Genomic DNA, 6,000 nt, shown 5'->3' on the forward strand with positions numbered 1-6,000 from the left:
AAATCATTGAAAAATAAAAGAGAAAGCGACATTCAATTTAATAAATGCTTCCTGAATACATCTTATGTCTTGGACATTATGAAAAATTCTGAGCAAAGTAAAGAAAAATACAGCACAAACAACTGGGGAAATAGACTGTTGTTGTTATACAACAGTTGTTATAATTGTGGAAATTAACCTAGTATGCTCTGTTGACATGTAGTCTTTGAAATTGCTTCCCATTCCCCAGATATAAAACAATATTTAACTTTGTAAGCAAAGATAATTCAAATTTAAATAAGATATATTGTTTACAATTATTAAATCATCCAAAATTTTGTATTATAAAAATCTTCAGTGCTAGAGAACTTGTGATAAAAATATAATTATATATTGTAAGTGATATTGTAGATTGGCACAATCTTTTTGAATTATTAAGAAATGCTTTTAATGAGAACTACATTGTTCATATACCTTGAAACATTAATGGATCTCATATCCTGGAAATTCATTCTGCAAAATAATTCTTTAGGATAAAAGCTACATGGATCAAGACGCTTACTATAAAAGTTTGTTAAAATGAGATTATTATAAATGTGGTAAAACAGGAATATATTAAGGAAGTTATAGAATACAGTTCAACTGAATATAATGCTATCATAAACGTGTGTCATAAAACCAATTTAGCATATTTCTAGAATGATTTTATAAGTTAGAAAAAATACACACCAAAATCTCAATGAATATATTAGAAAGTTTCTAAGACAGCCAAGATATAAGAAACCAGATCAAAGGGAAATTAATCAAGGTGTGGCCAACCTTCCACATGCTATTTTTCCCCTTAGGGCATTTGCTCATTTTCAGCATAGTCATGAGACCAAAAGGTCAAGAAACTGGTTGCCTAGATGCCGACATGGAAGCCAGGAGAGTTTCAAGGCAACGTCCTCAGGCTGGGACAGAGAGTGTGGGCCTGCCGAAGCAGTCTGGATTCAAAACTCTCAGGTCCTGGTGAGAAGAAAGGTGCAAGTAAGTCACCTGGACAGTGGGCACATGTTTAACCACCAAACATTGGCCATTTCAGCTGCATATGCCTTAGAGGTAAGAAATCAAGCAGAAAGTGACTGTGAAGAAGAGTGAAATTTTTGACAGTCTTCTAAGGCTAAGAAAAAAATACAATTTGAAAGTCACCAAGAATGATGGCTTTAAAGTGTAACCCAGTCTGTCATTTGGGACCCCTACTAGAGACTGAAACCTCAGCTGCAAGTCAATGTAGTCCATAATTTATTCAGCTGATCTGTTACCTACCTTTCTGAGAACAGGGTAAACCATCTACAAAGGGAAATAACATTACCTTGAGCCCAAAGATTTTCAGATGTAACATCTGACATTAAAAATACATATTTTTGACATACCAAGAAACAGGATCAAGAGAAAGAAAAGGCAACACAAGGAAAACCAGACTCTTCAGAGGACTGTAAGAGAATTCAGAGTTGCAAACATAACATTTGTGATAACCACAATGTTACCAAAAAGAAACAACCCCCCCAACAACAACCCCCAAAATATGACCCACTCTTAAGAGAAATGACAAAATAGCAGCCATCCACAAGAAATCCTAGATGTTGAAATTGGCCTTGGAGAATTTTATGACTATACAACTGTGTTCAATGATGGGAAAGAAATACTACTACTTCACATTAAAATCAATGGTACAAAAAAGTTAAGGGAATGACATTTTAACAAAGTGTTAAAAGAAAATTTTATGAGGAGGGTCCCCCAAAGATCCAGAACTTATTTATAAAAATGTGTATTTATTCTTTACATGTTTAAACTTCAGTCACCCTCAAAGTACTCTCCATCTGATGCAATACACCTATGGAGACGTGCTTTCTGCTGCTCAAGGCAGTTTTCTAACTTATGGGTTTTGATGCCTTTTAGTGCATCTGCCATTGTTGTCTCACCTCTTCCACACCAGCAAAACACTCCCCGCTGAGGACTTTTTCATCAGGGAAACAAAGAAAAAACATTGCTCAGGGCAAAGTGGAGATCAGGTGGATAGAGAGGGTGAGGCACAGGAGTCATGTCCTTTTTGAACTTTCAGTGAACTGTGCTTGTAAATCACCCATCATGAAATGGGCAAACACACTGAACGAGTCCTCAGAAAGATTCCCCGAAGTTGAATGCAGCCTCTCACAACAGTGCTGGCTAATAGATACACTGATGCAGATGGGTTCCTAGAACGCCCACCTAGTGGGTAAAGCCAGTAATACAAGGGGCCTGCCTTCCAGAAGATAATTCCAGGTTTTTGGGGGTTCCCCATTGTGTATGCAATATGAATATTCATTGTAGAAGCAAAATAAATATATTTTGAATAAAATGTAACTAAGAAGAGTTATGGCTGGCAGGCCTCCACTTCAAGACTTTTGAAAGAAGCCCTTTGGGTTGAAAGAAAAATGACACCAGATAGAATTTCACTCTCTAGGATAAAATAAATTTCAAAATTTGGTAAATATCAAGGTGATTGTAAATATCTCAAAATACAAGTACTATTTAAAGCAAAAAACATGACATTTTCTTGTGGAGTTCGTTATGTATGCTATATATATTACATAACTGTAGCTTAAAGGATGCAGGGTAATAAATGGACCTACATGACATCAGGGTTTCTAGATTCTTTTGGGGACATAGCATAATATTAACTAACTGGGCTGCAAACCATGATAAATGTATATTGAAATATCATGAGAAACAATTAAAAATAGCACAAAAATAAAACTAACATACTGATAAATTAGGATGAAGGGAGCAGAAATGGAAAACAAAGATGGGGAGGAAACAGTGTAAACAGCAAATACATAATAAAATGTCAGGCCTAAGTACAACCATCTTAATAATAATGTATTAACGTTTAGTGTAGTAAACTCTTTAATGAAAAGTAGAGATTGCCAGAATAAATTTAAAAAGCAAGACCTAAAAATCTGTTGTCAGAAATGATGTACTATAAATATAAAGATTGAGGGACCTTGAAATTAATAGAAAAGATATATTTCTCAGCAGGCATGAGAAGTCTAGAATCATTATTTGCATTTTAGATAAGCTGGATAAATTGTGTGCATATTAGATTAGATTTTGGGTAACATCCAATATAAAGGATGTTACCAGAAGAACACTTACAGTGATAAAAGAGCGAACACATAAGGAAGAACTAAAAATTATAAACGTGTAGGCACCTAATGCCAAAATCTCAAAATACTTGAAGCAAAAGTTGATAAGATTAAAGAGAGAAAAAATTTTTGCATAGTTGAAAATTTTACTCTTGTATTTTGTCAGTTAACAGGACAGACAGAACTCAGGAAGGCACAAGTGATCTGAGAAGCACTGCCAGCCACCTTGGTCTAGCTGATATTTATAAAATCCTATGTCCAGCAACCTTAGAATAAATTATTTTTCAAGTGCACAGTGCATATTCATCTATACAGATTATATTTTGTACCACTAAACAAGTCTATATAAATTAACAAAATCAAATTATACAGAATATATTCTCCAAAACTAGGAAATATTAGGCAGTAAGATACCTAGGAAAATTTTAAATACTTGCATAGTACACTACATACTACTAAATAATGCAAGAGCCAGAGAAGAAATTGCAATGGAAATTGTGAAATATTTCCAACTAATAGATAAGGAAATTTAGCATAATAAAACATATGAAATGTACTTCTCCAAAGAGAATATACATAGATGACCAAGAGACATGTGAAAACATGTTCTATGTCCCTAATCATCAGAGAAGTGCAACTGAAACCACAATGGGATATCACCTCAAACCTGTCATAATGTCTGTCATTAATAAATCCACAAACAAGTGCTAGCCAGGATGGGAAGAAAAGGGAACCCTCATGCGCTGTTGGTGGGAATGCAGACGTGGTGCAATCACTGTGGAAAACAGTGGGAAAATTCCTCAAAATATTGAAAGTAGAACTGTCTTATGACTCAGCAATTTTATTTCTGGGTATATGTCCAAAAAAACCCAAAACACTGATTTGAAGTAATACATGCACCCTGTTTTTTTTGCAGCATTCTTTAAAATAGGCAAGATGTGGAAACAACCCAAGTGCCCATCAATAGACAGGTGGATAAAAAAAGGTGTCATTCATATATATATATATGACATATATACATATATATATATGTCATTATATATATATATATATATATATATATAATGAACTATTACTTGGCCATAAAAAAGAACAAAATCTTATGATTTGCAACAGCATGAATGGACTGAGAAGGTATAATGCTAAGTGAAGTAAATCAGATGGAAAAAGACAAATACTATATGATTTCATTTATATGTGGAATCTAAAGAGCAAAATAAACAAACACAAAATATAAAGAGACTCATAGTTGCAGAGATCAGGCTCATGGTTGCCAGGGCAGAGAGCAGAGTTGGAGAGATGGGTGAAAAATATGATGGTATTAAGTACCGATCAGTTGTCACAAAATAGTCAAACAGTCAAAAGAATTTAAAGTGCAGCACAAGGAACGTAGCCAATAATGTGGTAATAACAATGTATACAGTGCATGGTGAGTACCTGAAATACCTGGGAGACCATTTTATAAAGTATATGACTGTCAACCACTATGTTGTACAACAGAAACGAATATAAAATAATATTGAATATAAAATGTAATTGAAAATAAATAAGTAAACATTTAAAAAATACACGGGATAAAGGTAAATAGTGCTTAGAGGGAAAAATATAGCTCTAAAAGAATATATTAGAAGAGAAAGATGTTTAAAATTAGTGACTGGGTCCTGGCCAGGTAGCTCAGTTGGTTTGAGCTTCGTTCAGATATGCCAGATGGGAGGGGGTCCATCCCTGGTCGGGGCACATAGAAGAAGCAACCAATGAATGCATGGATAGGTGGAACAACAAATTGCTTTTTTCTCTCTCTCTCCCACCCTCTCTCTTAAAAAAACCAATCAATATATAAATTTAAATTAATTACCAAAGGTTTTCATCTTCTTAAGAAGACAGAAAAAAAAGAACAAATTAAAGCCAGAGTAAGAAAGAAGGGAAAAATAACAAAGAGTAGAAGTCAATGAAACAGTGAAAAAGAATAGTGAAAATGAACAAAGCTGGGCTTAGCAATATTGATGAGATACAAAAGAGAGAAGATAGAATCCCAACATCAAGAATAAAAGAGAGATTAGTATTGTAGATTCCACAGATATTAAAAGCATGTAAGATAATTTCATTACCAAGTTTATGCCAACAAATTTGTAAACATACTTGAAAAAAACAAGCACTTAAAAAATACAACTAGCCCAAACTGGTACAGAAAACAGAAAAATCTGTTTAGTCCTATATATATATTAAAGATAATAAATTTGGTGTCCAAAAATCTTCTATAAGCACTCCAGGCTCCTCTCATGATCATTGGGAAATTCTCTCCAGTATTAAGGAAGAAATATTGCCAGTCTTATACTTATTCAGAAATAGAAGAATAGGAAATAATTATCAGCTTATTTTATAAAGCCAGCACAATCACAACATTAAAATCTTATAAGGAGAGTACAAGAAAAAAATTACAGCCTCCAAATTCTCATTAATATTGTTACGAAATTAGGATAATGCTCGCTTCATAAAAAGAGTTTGGGAGTTTCCCATCATTTTGGATTTTTTGGAATAGTCTGTGAAGAATAGGGGTTAGCTCTTCCTTAAACGCTTTGTAGAATTCTCCTGTGAAACCATCTGGTCCGGGGTTTTTGTGTGATGGGAGTTTTTTGATTACTGCTTCAATTTCATTTGCTGTTATTGGTCTGTTCAGGCTTTCTACTTCTTCTTCATTGAGTTTTGGAAGATTATATTTTTCTAGAAATTTGTCCATTTCACCTAGGTTTTCAAATTTCTTGGCATACAGTTCTTCATAGTAATTCCTTACAATCCCTTCTATTTCTGTGGTATCAGTTGTAATCTCTCCTCTTTCATTTCTGATTGTGTTTATTTG

This window comes from Sturnira hondurensis, unplaced genomic scaffold (genome assembly GCF_014824575.4).
Source record: "Sturnira hondurensis isolate 20B ecotype Veracruz unplaced genomic scaffold, ASM1482457v3 Scaffold0000648, whole genome shotgun sequence".
NCBI classification, from domain to species: Eukaryota; Metazoa; Chordata; class Mammalia; order Chiroptera; family Phyllostomidae; genus Sturnira; species Sturnira hondurensis.